The following is a 14685-nucleotide window of genomic DNA, read 5'->3' as shown; positions in this document are numbered from 1 at the left end:
CCAATCCCTGCTTAGCAGCACTCTAGCACCATTTCTGAGGGCTGCCCTGCCTCACTTTCTTCCTGCCATGTTGGGAAAGACAGCTCTCATCATTAAAGGTCAGATGGGGCAACTAGGAGCAGAAGCCCCTTCTATGTTTTCCTACTGCAGAGCCCAAACTCAGGAACTCACCTTGGGTGCAGGCACTGCTGTGCTCTCAGAAAACAAGCCACCCCTACACAAGGAGGGATGACAGGGCCTGCTAAAGCCCAGGATTGAACCAGGGACCTTTAGATTTTCAGTCTAACGCTCTCCTAACTGAGCTCCTTTGGCAAATGCATGAGAGTATTTTGGCCTGTTGCTTCTCTGTCTGGGATGTTTTTGTCAGCAATTGCATACAAAAACGACAGGAAAATGAACGGCTGCTCCACACCCCCACCGGAGGAACCCGACGCCCTTAGCTGTGGTGAGTAAGAAGTGTCTGTTGGCTGACAGGGCTTGTCCCCCAGGAGCTGGAACAGCAGCTGCTGCCTCCCCCTTGGCTCCAGGCTGTGGGAAATGCTCATTGCCTGGCTGCATGGGCGGATGCTGCTCCGTGCTCTGGAGAGCGTCTGTATTGCTCTGTCAACCCCCCGTCTTCACTGAGCCAGTCTGGTAAGGTCCCAAGTGCCCCCTCCAGCCTGGCAACTGAGAGTCTGTGCAGACATCAGCCCCCCTGCCAACCCCACAGGCAGCAGCAGCGCCAGCCCCCCCAGCACCACAGGGCACTAAATACACTTCCTGTGGGGAAATGGATCCTTGGCGAGAGCCAGGAGAGAGCAGTGCCTGGCTCACCTTCAGGGAGAGAAGAGACCTGATGAGTGCGGATCTCCCTCAGCCTCCCCCGCAATGCTTATCAGTTTTATTGTCGCTGTGATAGTCAGCGTTTCCCTTCAGGGCCAGCCCTAGAGGGATCCAGGGTCTGGGACAAATCCTCCCTTTCCTCCCAAGGCCTTGCCCCCACGCCACCCCTTACCCCAAGCCCCCACCCCGTCCTGCCCCCAACCCTACCCCCTCATTTCCCCTTTGTATCCCTCCCCAAATCCTCGCCCTGGACCCGCCCCGGCCCCACCCCCTCACTGTCCCATTGGATCCTTCCCCAAACCCCAGCCTTGGCCCTTCCCCCAGCCCCACCCCCTCACTGCCCCATTGGATCCCTCCCCAAATCCTCACCCTGGCCCCGCCCCCAGCCCCACCCCCTCACTGGCCCTTTGGATTCCTCCCCAAATCCTCACCCTGGACCCGCCCCCAGCCCCACCTCTTCACTGCCCGGTTGGATCCCTCCCCAAATCCTCGCCCTGGACCCGCCTCTTCCCCAAGCACGCGGCATTCCTCCTCCCTCTCAGGTCTGCACATGGGCCATGACCGGGGCCGGGAGCGGAGCGCAGAGGCTGTTCCAGCCCTGCAGCCTGTGGAGCAGCGCACTGGGGCTGGGGGCAGTGTGGAGCAGGCAGGACCCAGGTGGGTGGGGAGCGGAGACACACGTGAGGCAGACACGTTCCTGCTGGGAGGGGCCGGGCCCGGCTGCCTGATTCGCCCCTTGCCCAGGAGCTGCAGGAGGGGCCCGGAGCGCAGCTTGGCTGCAGAGCTCGGAGCCCAGGCTGGGCCCAGGAGCGAGGGCCCAGGGAGCTGAGGGTGTATCGGGGGTCGGAGCCGAGAGTTGGGTGGAGATGGGGCTGTGCCACTGCCGCTTGGCGGCGGGGGGGCCTCTGGCATTTTTTTTTTGCTCTGCCACCCGCATCCCGATATTTCATCTTTGACATCTGGTCCCCCTAGCCTGCTGTGAATGAGGATGTCTGGACCAAGGGGCCAGGGTCTGGCCTTTGCTAGAGAAACCACTGTCAGGTTTTAGCTAATTAGGACAAGTCAGCAAGTAAGAACAACCTCAAGTATCAGTAGCTGCTACAGGTTGCAAAGTCCTACAGGGAGCAGTTTCTGGCACTACTCCTGTGCTGCTCTGCTCCCTGGCTCTTCTCAGTCTCCTGCTCTCTCCTTAGCTCTGCCCCACTCTGGCCCAGGCAGTTCCAGCTCACATGGAGGATGGGACCCCCTGGCCTGGTGACTCCCTCATTACACTGCCTGGCCTGTCAGTGCGGCTAACTTGGAGCTTTGGCCTCTCCCCATTGCCCCTGGGGACTGTCAGTCTCAGGGGCCTGATTTCCCATTGATCCTTCCCCTTTCTATTGGTGCTGGGAACTAGCCAACCAACCCCCCCCCACACACACACTAAGTTTTAGTAAAAGGCCAAGAGCCCCCTTACACAAGCCAGCCCCATGAGGGTCACTGATGTGCAGAGAAATCAGCCTAAGCTGGTCCCATGGTGTAATGGGCAGCATTCAGTACTCTGAATCCTGCAATCTGAGTTTAACTCTCAGTGGGACCTTGTGTTGGCTTATGGTAAAGCCCCAGAGCTCACAGTGCTCAACTTCCCTGTCTCCAGCTGTGTAAGAGTGAATCTTTCCTCTCTTGCTGGGTGACTCACACCTCCTAGAGCCAGGGCTTTGGCTGGGATGGCCACAATGGGTTAGGGCTCTAGAACTTGCTACCCTGATGGTTGGGATTCTTGCTGCTTCACTTCATGCCCACAAGTTTGGCCCTTGTGCTTCTGGCCACATGGCACTTGAAGGAAGGAGTGCCAGGGCTGGGATTAATAGTCAGATCTTGGCAGGAGAGAGGGAGAGTCCCAGGCTAGAGCCCTTCACACCTTGCCTCCTCCGGACACCTAGAGCAGAGGCAGCCCAGCTCTGTCTGCTGGATTGTCATAAACAGACAGCTAAGGGTTAACATCTCTTTCACCTGGAAATAAGTATCTGAAGCACCTGACCAGAGGACCAATCAGAAAACTGGATTTTTTCAACTCTGGATGGAGGGAAGTTTGTGTGTGAGTCCTTTGTTCTTGGTCTTCTGCCTGACTCTCTCAGCTATGAGGAGTGATTTTTTCTATTTCCTGCTTTCTAATCTTCTGTTTCCAAGTTGTGAGTACAAAGATGGTTTGTTGTTTTGTATTTACATGTCTATAGTTGCTGGAGTGCTTTGAATTGTATTCTTTTTGAATAAGGCTGTTTATTCAATATTCTTTTAAGCAAATGACCCTGTATTTGTCACCTTAATACAGAGAGACCATTTTTATGTATTTTTCTTTCTTTTTATATAAAGCTTTCTTTTAAGACCTGTTGGAGTTTTTCTTTAGTGGGGAACTCCAGGGAATTGAGTCTGCAGCTCACCAGGGAATTGGTGGGAGGAAGAAGTCAGGGGGAAATCTGTGTGTGTTAGATTTACTAGCCTGACTTTGCATTCCCTCTGGGTGAGGGGGGAAGAGAGATTAGCTCTCGGTAATTCTGTTTTCCAGGACTGGGAACGGAGAGGGTGGAGTCCCTCCATTTAGATTCACGGAGCTTGCTTCTGTGTCTCTCTCCAGGAACACCTGGAGGGGGGAAGGGAAAAGGTTTATTTCCCTTTGTTGTGAGACTCATGGGATTTGGGTCTTGGGGTCCCCAGGGAAGGTTTTTGTGGGGACCAGAGTGCCCCAAAACACTCTAATTTTTTGGGTGGTGGCAGCTTTACCAGGTCCAAGCTGGTAACTAAGCTTGGAGGTTTTCATGCTAACCTCCATATTTTGGACGCTAAGGTCCAAATCTGGGACTAGGTTATGATATGAGTGGCAGTGGTGGGATAGAATCCAGAAGCCAGTAGGAATATTATATTTTTCTTTTCTCTGCTAGGGGCTTTTAAGCAGAAACAGTTTGGTTTTAAAAGGAACCAGAGAGAATTTTTTTTCTCTGTTCTCTCTGGCAGTTGTGGCTTGCATATTAAGCAAGCAACCATTAAGTAACTATTACAGGTCTTTTGTCACACAATAGCACTCCCATTAGGAGTCAAATACCAGCACTATATACATGCAAATAAAGTGGGTTTTCTGATTTACTTTACATTGAAAACATTAGCTAGAGGAAAAAAGGGAAAAAGGCACTGTTGCTAGGCAGACCTCAGGAGGCAACAGAGAACCTGCAGTTCAGACAATAAACACCGGAGGGCACCCCAACACAAGAAAACAGGAACCATGCCTTCCAATACAAAAATGGAGGCTGAAGCACAAATCAAAGAAGCTGAATACAGGCGAGAACTGGAAAAAAGACTACAAGAGATGGAGCTGAGAGAAAGAGAAAGAGAGGCAGCCTACAAAAGAGAGCAAGCAGCCAAAGATGCAGACCACCAAAAACAGCTGGAACTCCAGAGGGAAGCCCACTGACAGGACATGGAATTAGAAAAGGCTAAGCAAAACACAGCCAGCCCTAACAACCCTGCGCCAATGATTGTTCCACAGCACAGGAAATTTCCCCCCTACAAGGCAGATGACACCAAGGCCTTCTTGGAAAATTTTGAAAGAGCCTGTCTTGGGTACCGCATCCCTGAAGACCAGTACATGGTAGAATTGAGGCCACAGCTCAGTGGACTTTTAGCAGAGGTGGCAGCTGAAATGCCTAAGGAGAACATGAACGACTATAAACTTTTTCAAAACGAGGCCAGATACAGAATGGGGATCACCCCGGATCATGCCCGTCGGCGTTTCAGAACCCAAAAGTGGAAACCAGATGTGTCATTTCCCAAACACGCCTACTACGTTGGGAAAAATTATGAGGCCTGGATATCAGGACACAATGTTAAAACCTTGGAAGAACTGCACCTCCTCTTACAAATGGAGCAGTTCTTGGATGGTGTTCCTGAGGACATAACACGGTACATACAAGATGGAAAGCCCAAAAATCTCACTGAGGCGGGGGAGATTGGAGCCAAATGGATGGAAGTGGCAGAAAGCAAGAAAGCTACGGTCAAGGGGAACGAATACCCAGGGGGCACACCGACCATAAACCCTACAACCGAGGACAGCCAAAGACCCCACATACAACCCAAGTAAAGCCACAGACGCCCTATTCTTCCACCTCACCAGTCTCCAGTAACTCACCTCGGCCCAGTGATCCATCAGATGGAGGATGCTTTAAGTGTAATGAACTGGGACATATCAAGGCCAACTGTCCAAAGAACGCCATCCGAGTGCAATTCATTACACCAAAGATCCCCAGGCCCAGATGCCTCTCAAATACCCTTGGAGTGAAAGGAAAATTTGAGAGTGGGCGGAAAGAAGGTTACTGCGTGGAGAGACACGGGGCCACAAGTGTCAGCTATCCACCAATCCTTCGTTGACCCCAAATTCATCAACCCGAAGGCCCAAGTGACAATTTATCCCTTCATGTCACAAGCTGTAGACTTGCCTACAGCTGAACTGCCTGTCCAGTACAAAGGCTGGTCAGGAATGTGGACTTTTGCAGTCTATGACAATTATCCTATCCCCATGCTACTGGGGGAAGACTTGGCCAACCAGGTGAAGCGGGCCAAGCAAGTGGGAATGGTTACACATAGCCAAACCAGGCAAGCTTCCAGACCCATTCCTGTTCCTGAGCCGTCCACAGACACCCCATCTGTGTTACCAGAGACCCAGACAGAGGTAGTGGACCCAGATTCCATGCCAACCACTGAAACAGCCACAGCACCTCCAGTCCCAGGCCTGGAACTGGAACAGCAACCAGCACCAGCAAGTGCAACCACATCTTCAAACTCAACGCCAGAGGGGGCCAGCGAGCCAGAACTGGCAGAAGCAACAGACAGCCATACCCAAAAGGCTCAGCCAGAGCCTGAAATACCCTCAGGTGCGCCAGCGGAGAGCGGTTCACCAGCAACGGAAACAACCCCATCACCTACATCGCTTCCAGAGGGACCAAGCCCAAGTCCCCAGTCTGAGGAAGAACTGGTGACCCCAGCCTCAAGGGAACAGTTCCAGACTGAGCAGGAAGCAGATGACAGCCTTCAGAAAGCTTGGGCGGTGGCGCGGAGCACCCCACCACCTCTCAGCTCTTCTAATTGATCCCGGTTTGTTATAGACCAAGGACTTTTATACAAGGAAATTCTTTCTGGGTGGACACCGGGAAGAATGGCAGCCGCAAAAACAGTTGGTGGTTCCAACTAAGTACCGGGGGAAGCTCTTAAGCTTAGCTCATGATCATCCCAGTGGCCATGCTGGGGTGAACAGAACCAAGGACCGGTTAGGGAAGTCCTTCCACTGGGAGAGGATAGGCAAGGATGTTGCCAAGTATGTCCGGTCTTGTGAAGTATGCCAAAGAGTGGGAAAGCCTCAAGACCAGGTCAAGGCCCCTCTCCAGCCACTCGCCATAATTGAGGTCCCATTTCAGCGAGTAGCTGTGGATATTCTGGGTCCTTTCCCAAAAAAGACGCCCAGAGGAAAGCAGTACGTACTGACTTTCGTTGACTTTGCTACCCGATGGCCGGAAGCTGTAGCTCTAGGCAACACCAGGGCTAACACTGTGTGCCTGGCCCTAACAGACATTTTTGCCAGGGTAGGTTGGCCCTCCGACATCCTTACAGATTCAGGGTCTAATTTCCTGGCAGGGACCATGCAGAAACTGTGGGAAACGCATGGGGTGAACCACTTGGTTGCCACCCTGTACCACCATCAAACCAATGGCCTGGTGGAAAGGTTTAGTGGAACTTTGGGTGCCATGATACGTAAATTCATCAACGAATGCTCCAGTAATTGGGACCTAGTGTTGCAGCAGTTGCTGTTTGCCTACAGGGCTGTACCACATCCCAGTTTAGGGTTTGCACCATTTGAACTTGTGTATGGTCACGAGGTTAAGGGGCCATTACAGTTGGTGAAGCAGCAATGGGAGGGGTTTACGCCTTCTCCAGGAACTAACATTCTGGACTTTGTAAGCAACTTACAAAGCACCGTCCAACACTCCTTAGCCCCTGCTAAAGAGAACCTAAAGGATGCTCAGGAAGAGCAAAAGGCCTGGTATGACAGACATGCCAGAGAACGTTCCTTCAAGGTAGGAGACCAGGTTATGGTCTTGAAGGCGCAACAGGTCCATAAGATGGAAGCATCATGGGAAGGGCCATTCATGGTCCAAGAGCGCCTGGGTACTATGAACTACCTCATAGCATTTCCCAATTCCTCACTAAAGCCTAGAGTGTACCATGTTAATTCTCTCAAGCCTTTCTATTCCAGAGACTTACAGGTTTGTCAGTTTACAGTCCAGGGATATGATGCTGAGTGGCCTGACGGTGTCTACTATGACGGGAAAAAAGACGGTGGCGTGGAGAGGTGAACCTCTCAACCACCCTGTAACGTCTGCAGTGGCAACAAATCAAGGAGCTGTGCACTAGCTTTGCCCCATTGTTCTCAGCCACCCCAGGACGGACTGAACGGGCATACCACTCCATTGACACAGGTAATGCTCACCCCATTAGAACCCCACCCTACCGAGTGTCTCCTCATGCCCAAGCTGCTATAGAACGGGAGATCCAGAACATGCTACAGATGGGTATAATCCGCTCATCTACTAGTGCATGGGCATCTCCAGTGGTTCTGGTACCCAAACCAGATGGGGAAATACGCTTTTGCGTGGACTACCGTAAGCTAAATGTGGTAACTCGTCCGGACAACTATCCAATGCCATGCACCGATGAGCTATTGGAGAAGTTGGGACGTGCCCAGTTCATCTCTACAATAGACTTAACCAAGGGGTACTGGCAAGTACCGCTAGATGAACCTGTCAAGGAAAGGTCAGCATTCGTCACCCATGCAGGGGTGTATGAATTCAATGTCCTTCCTTTCGGCCTTCGAAATGCACCCGCCACCTTCCAGAGGCTGGTAGATGGTCTACTAGCAGGACTGGGAGAATATGCAGTTGCCTACCTCGATGATATGGCCATTTTTTCGGACTCCTGGCCCGAACACCTACTACACTTGGAAAAGGTCTTTGAGCGCATCAGGCAGGCCGGACTAACTGTTAAGGCCAAAAAGTTTCAAATAGGCCAAAACAGAGTGACTTACCTGGGGCACCAGGTGGGTCGAGGAACCATAAACCCCCTACAAGCCAAGGTGGATGCTATCCACAAGTGGCCTGTCCCAAGGTCAAAGAAACAGGTCCAATCCTTCTTAGGCTTGGCTGGGTACTACAGGCGATTTGTACCACACTACAGCCAAATCGCTGCCCCACTGACCGACCTGACCAAAAAGACCCAGCCAAATGTAGTTAGGTGGACTGATGAGTGTCAAAAGGCCTTTACCCAGCTTAAGGCAACGCTCATGTCTGACCCTGTACTCAGGGCCCCGGATTTTGACAAGCCATTCCTAGTAATCACGGATGCATCTGAGCGTGGTATAGGAGCAGTTCTCATGCAGGAAGCAACGGATCAAAACTTCCATCCTCTCGTGTTTCTCAGCTAGAAACTGTCTGAGTGGGAAAGTCACTGGTCAGTCAGTGAAAAGGAATGCTATGCCATTGTGTACGCTCTGGAAAAGCTACGCCCATATGTTTGGGGACAGTGGTTCCAGCTACAAACTGACCATGCTGCGCTAAAGTGGCTTAATACTGCCAAGGGGAACAACAAGAAACTTCTTCGTTGGAGTTTAGATCTCCAAGATTTTGATTTTGAAATTCAGCACATCTCTGGAGCTTCTAACAAAGTAGCGGATGCACTCTCCCATGAGAGTTTTCCAGAATCTAGTAGTTAAAAAGTGTTCTTAAACTGTAGAAGTCTGTTAGTTATATACTTAGTGGTATATGTAACGGTGCATGTGTTGTATTAATCTGTTTAATTTAAAGTTCTAGGAGGAAATCGCCGCCAGTGAGCTTCCCCACTGTCTGCAATTTGGGGGGCATGTCATAAACAGATAGCTAAGGGTTAACGTCTCTTTCACCTGGAAATAAGTATCTGAAGCACCTGACCAGAGAACCAGTCAGGAAACAGGATTTTTTTCAACTCTTGGTGGAGGGAAGTTTGTGTGTGAGTCCTTTGTTTTTGGTCTTCTGCCTGACTCTCTCTCAGCTATGAGGAGTGATTTTTTCTATTTCCTGCTTTCTAATCTTCTGTTTCCAAGTTGTGAGTACAAAGATGGTTTGTTGTTTTGTATTTACATGTCTATAGTTGCTGGAGTGCTTTGAATTGTATTCTTTTTGAATAAGGCTGTTTATTCAATATTCTTTTAAGCAAATGACCCTGTATTTGTCACCTTAATACAGAGAGACCATTTTTATGTATTTTTCTTTCTTTTTATATAAAGCTTTCTTTTAAGACCTGTTGGAGTTTTTCTTTAGTGGGGAACTCCAGGGAATTGAGTCTGCAGCTCACCAGGGAATTGGTGGGAGGAAGAAGTCAGGGGGAAATCTGTGTGTGTTAGATTTACTAGCCTGACTTTGCATTCCCTCTGGGTGAAGAGGGAAGTGCTTGTGTTTCCAGGACTGGAAATAGAGAGAGTGGTCTCCCTCTGTTTAGATTCACGGAGTTTGCTTCTGTGTATCTCTCCAGGAACACCTGGAGGGGGGAAGGGAAAAGGTTTATTTCCCTTTGTTGTGAGACTCAAGGGATTTGGGTCTTGAGGTCCCCAGGGAAGGTTTTTGTGGGGACCAGAGTGCCCCAAAACACTCTAAGTTTTTGGGTGGTGGCAGCTTTACCAGGTCTAAGCTGGTAACTAAGCTTGGAGGTTTTCATGCTAACCCCCATATTTTGGACGCTAAGGTCCAAATCTGGGACTAGGTTTATGACATGGATACCTCGGCAGAGTAGGTGAGTTCATGTAAATACAGTCTGGTCCCAAAGCCTCCCTCAACCCTGGTCATCAGTAGCTGTCAGGGGAGAGCTCATTCACCCCTCGCTTACAAATCATCATTTGAAATTCTAAGGTTGGCCAACATAGCGGAAGCCAATGCACCGACATTGTCAGCAAACACAACAGCTGGGTGAGGAAATCCGGCTTTGTCCAGACTTTTCAAACCTATTTTACTTTCTCAGGTACAAGTATTTTTTATATGTTGTATCTGCTTTTAAAGTGTGTATTAACGTTTCAATTTCCATTCAAATTTGCAACCAATGACAACATTGGCAGTGCCGCATGTAACTACCTGTCCACTGGGGGGTGTTGTGTTGGGGAAATTCGGGGGAGGGGTGCACAGCCCCCTGACGGGGGGGCGTATAGGGAATGTCCGATTTCACTGAGTTGAGTCTCCTACTGCAGCACCTCAGTAGGTTACATCAGAGAGGAGCTGCAGTGTCTAGGCAGTGGGATGCCTGTGCCTTTAAGAGCCCAGCCCTGGGATGCCCATGCTGAGAGGTGCTGCCTGTGGGAGGGGGAAAAAAATGCCCCTCTGCTTCTCCCCCACCCTATTTTTGCAAACACTGGAGTCTCAGCCCAGAGGGATAGCTGTTACCCCTCTGCCCCTGCCTGTGCCGAGGTTTAACCCTCTGGCAGCGCCTCCCCCTGGGATTAACTCCGGCTCCTTCCCCCCTCCTTGACTTTGCCCTTCAGCCCCTCTCCTAACTCTGCTTCCAGCTGCTTGACCCCCCAACCAGTCAATTTCCACCTCCTGCTCAGACCCTGGCCACCCCCTCCTCTGATTTGCCCCCCTTTGCCCCTTTTTAATCCCTGTAAAAAGTAGGGGGTGCTGAGTCCCATTCTCTGGAGGCGGGGCTGGGTGCCTGGCCCCTGCCTGCCCAGTGCTCAAAGTGCCCCACTTGCGGATGTTTGCCGAGTGCTGCAGAGTCACCTGCAGGGGGAGAGAGACACGGTTAGGAGGTGATGCAGCCACGGGTGCCTCACCCAACACTGAGATGCAGCCGCCTCTGGGGTGAGTTATACAAGTCAGCAAATGAATTTGGAACAGGAAATGCACTGAAATGACCGAGGCAGCTGCAGGAGGTGAAGAAAACCAGAAAAAGCAGGAGCCCTGGATCCCAGGCCTGCCCCTCCCCCACTCTACCTCCTAACCCCCACTCCCCTCCCACATTTGAGGGGAGAACCCGGGAGTCCTGGTCCCCAGCCTTGCCCACCCCCATATTTCGATATGGCTTCATCCAACAGCTGCCCCCACAATTGCAGGGCAGTGCCATGGGGCACACTGAGGCCTACCTGTTTGCACAGGACAGGCGATGCCAGTGCCCCAGGGTGGGGAGAGACGATGCTAAGGGAGAAGCAGGCAGCAGACAGCTCCCATGACAAAGAAAGAAGTCCTGCATGCCATACTGAAAAGAGTGAGGGGGGTTGGTAGGGAATGGGAGGATCTCCCCTCACAGCAGGTGCGTCTGTCTCCTCTCCAATTCCTCCCCAGCCCTACCCCAGCCCAGGCTAATCCCAGCCCAGCTACCAGGGTTAAATTTGGCCTGGATTCCCCAGCTGCTGGGAGAGGGGCATGGGGCTGGGGAGCATGAGCCTCTACTCCCCCTTCCCCAGACACAGTTGCATGGGAACTGACCAAAGGAGCCTGCAGTGCTGCTGCCTAGAGGAAACTGAGGTCCCAGCTAGTGACAGACACATCATGGCTATCCTCATCCTCATCCTCTTTTCCATATACAACCTGGGGAGAGAAGGGTGGGTAAACTCAGGGCAGTTGCATAGTTAACCTGTGGAACTCCTTGCCCTAGGATGTTGTGAAGGCCAAGACTATAGCAGGGTTCAAAAAAGAACTAGATAAGATTATGGTGGATAGGTCCATCAAGGGCTATTAGCCAGGGTGGGCAGGGATGGTGCCTGTAGCCTCTGTTTGCCAGAAGCTGGGAATGGGCGGCAGAGGATGGATCACTTGATGATTCCCTGCTCTGTTCATTCCCTCTGGGGCACCTGGCACTGGCCACTGTCAGAAGACAGGAGGATACTGGGCTAGATGGACTTTGCCTCTGAACCAGTCTGGCCGTTCTTATGTCTCCCTTGGAGCAGCAGTGACCCCCAGTGGGCAGTCAGAGTAATGCACAGAAGGTGTTTCCCTTGGAGCAGCAGTGACACCTCGTGGTGATTCAGGGTAATGCACAGAAGGTGTTTCCCTTGATACAGCAGTGATACCCAGTGGTCACGTGGTGTAATACACAGCATGTGTCTGCCTTCTAGGAGCAGTAACACCCACGGACCAGTCACGGTAATGCACAGAGTGTGTTTCCCACTTATCTGGATAATGGGCAGAGCATGTTTCCATGGAGCAGCAGTGATACCCAGTGACCAGCAGGGGTGGCATCAGACTCTTCTCGTTTGGTGGGGGACTGAGGTGGGCTAGACAAAAAAATTTGGGGGCTGTGCCCCCCATTACCTGGCCTCTCTCATGCCTCTGCTCTTTCTCAGTTAAAGGCCAGGCTCATCGCCTCTCCCCTGCCAGCCAGGGTTTGGAGCAATACAACCTTTATTAAAATAAAATAGTAAACAGGGTTTACTTTAAATAATCTAAATCTGTTTAAATTTTAGTATTAAATCAAAAGTTCTTTAAAGATCCCATCAACAACCAAAACCTAAATGAAAAATTGAAACCAAAAACAATGCTTAATTTAAAACCCAAACATTAAGAAAAACTTTGTTTTTAAAAATAAAAACTAACAAATGCTGTAAATTAATAATTTCAACATTTTATCAAAAAGTTGTGCTCCAGCAGGATCATAAAATAAATAAGCCTAACCACTACAACCTCCTATAAAGGAATTGAATCCTTGAATACTGGCAAATCTGTATAAAATATGCAGAACTATGTCAAAACTGGTGTTGCAGATCAGCCATTCGAATCCAGCAAATGTCAATTAAAAGCTCCATTCCTACTAAAAATACCAAAACAACCCAATAAACCAAAATGGTCACAGCCTGAAACAAACCTACACAGAAGCAAAATTAAACCTGTGCCAACGTTGGAACAAACGCTGTAAATTTCTAATTCTAACTTCTTGTTTCTCCCAGGAGGAAAGTGTTTTGCACCCCAGGAACCAGGTTGTCACTGCAGCTTTCCTTTTACTAAATAAGATTTTTACCAAATATAAATTGCCCTCAAATTTCTCTAAGAGAAATTGAAATTGTATCTTTGCACTATTATCCCAAGTGTGCAAGTCCATCTGCTCAGAGCAGCCCCACACCCTGAGCCCAGGGGAGAATCCCAACTGGTTTGTTCATTTGTAACCCTGGGGCCTGAAGCTGATGAGAGAAAGGGAAGTGAGCGATCTTGGAGCTTTCCAATACCACCTGCTGGGAGCACAGGGAATTGACTGAGCGACGTCCTGGCTAATTTTCACCTTGTTCTCCTCCAGCAGGCTCCGCTGGAGAGCTCGGGAGTGACTTGACCATGGCAGCACCCTATTTACATATTAAAAGCCAGCATTTTGGGACCATTGGGGTGAAATGTGAGTACTTTTGGGGTTGGGACCCACATGCGAAGGGATGTGGACAAACTGGAGAGAGTCCAGCAGAGGGCAATAAAAATGATTAGGAGGCTGGTGCACATGACTTATGAGGACCTACAGGCCATATCCTGTATGTTACTAAGGCAAAGTGAGCATATCTATATTGTGACCTTTTACTCAGAAAGGAAAATTGACCTTTATCTTGTTACTTAAATAGATAAGTACCCACGCCTGTCTGAGACCTTTACCTAGACCAATCCACAATGGAGAATGGCATAGGGTTTGTTTTCAGTGTTCTACCCACAGACTTAACAGGTACACCACAAGGGAACTTATGTGCATATGTGCATGTCATCAACACACACAAACATACTAGCCTATGAAGTAAGCGTACCCGAATGTTTTGTGGGTAAGGAATGAAATGTGGGCATAGGAGGAAGGATTTCCAGCCTTTGTGCCCTATAAAAGAGGTAACTCACTTCACTAGAGCACTTCGCTCTATCATTCTGACTTACTCCTTCCACTCTCTCTCTATCTACTATCAGTAGGCTGTACTTAGTCTTCTTAACCTTTAAGTTTCAAGGGAACTAGGCTAAGCTTGGTTTCCCAAAGTTTTTATTCTTTGTTTATTAGGTTTTGATTTGAGGTTTAACTTAGTCAAGTAAACCCTAAGTAACACTAGCTTTTTCTAAGCACTGCATCTTTCATTCAAGAATTGAGAAACCTCACTTGCAAGGCAAGGCACTTGGTCCTGTGTCTCTTACCACCAGGTTATCAAGGAAATGTGTGAGTATATTAACCAAAACTTTGTTGCATATAATGCCATATGTATCTTTTGAATAGCAGTAATGCAACTGTAACTTTGTAACTCAATTAAATTAAATTAAATTAAATGTAAGCTAATAAATTAAATTTTCATCATATTCTTCAAATTAATATTATTAGTACACCCTGAACCAGGCTACTTGGGACAGAGAGTTGGAGTGCAGGGGGATGAGGGCACTGGCTCTGGGGTGGGGTTGGAATGAGAGGTTCAGGGTGCAGTAGAGGTCTCAGGGTTAGGGCAGAGAATTGGGCTGTGAGGACTCTGGAATGAGGCCAGGAAAAAGAGAATTGAGGTGCAAGAGAGGGATCAGGCTAGAGCAGAAAGTTGTGGGGGAATGAGGGGTTTGAACTGCAGGGGGAAGAAAAAACTTCTCTCTGCCCCCTCTCACCAGAACATCTAAAAACCAGGTCAGAGACACCTCTCCCCCACTGCAAGAGCAACTCTGGTGGGCCTGGGCTGAGGAAGGATCTTCCCTCCACAGCCACTCTGGCAGGCCTGGGCTGAGCTATGAACACATCATCCTCACAGATCTGGTGTTCCTGGCTTGGTACAGGAGAGAGGCTCCTCTCTTCTCCATTTGGGACATGGTGGGATGAGAGCTGTGACAGAGCTTTACGGGA

General features: G+C 49.9%; 1 non-coding gene across 1 annotated transcript; it reads right to left on the bottom strand.

Annotated features, from left to right (window-relative positions):
* Positions 1-239: 239 nt before the first annotated feature.
* Positions 240-312, bottom strand: TRNAF-GAA. The gene has a single exon. It is a non-coding gene; the product is annotated as a tRNA-Phe (tRNA).
* Positions 313-14685: the final 14373 nt, after the last annotated feature.

This window comes from Gopherus evgoodei, chromosome 6, assembly GCF_007399415.2.
Source record: "Gopherus evgoodei ecotype Sinaloan lineage chromosome 6, rGopEvg1_v1.p, whole genome shotgun sequence".
NCBI classification, from domain to species: domain Eukaryota; kingdom Metazoa; phylum Chordata; order Testudines; family Testudinidae; genus Gopherus; species Gopherus evgoodei.
This window is presented reverse-complemented; position numbering and strand designations above follow the sequence as displayed.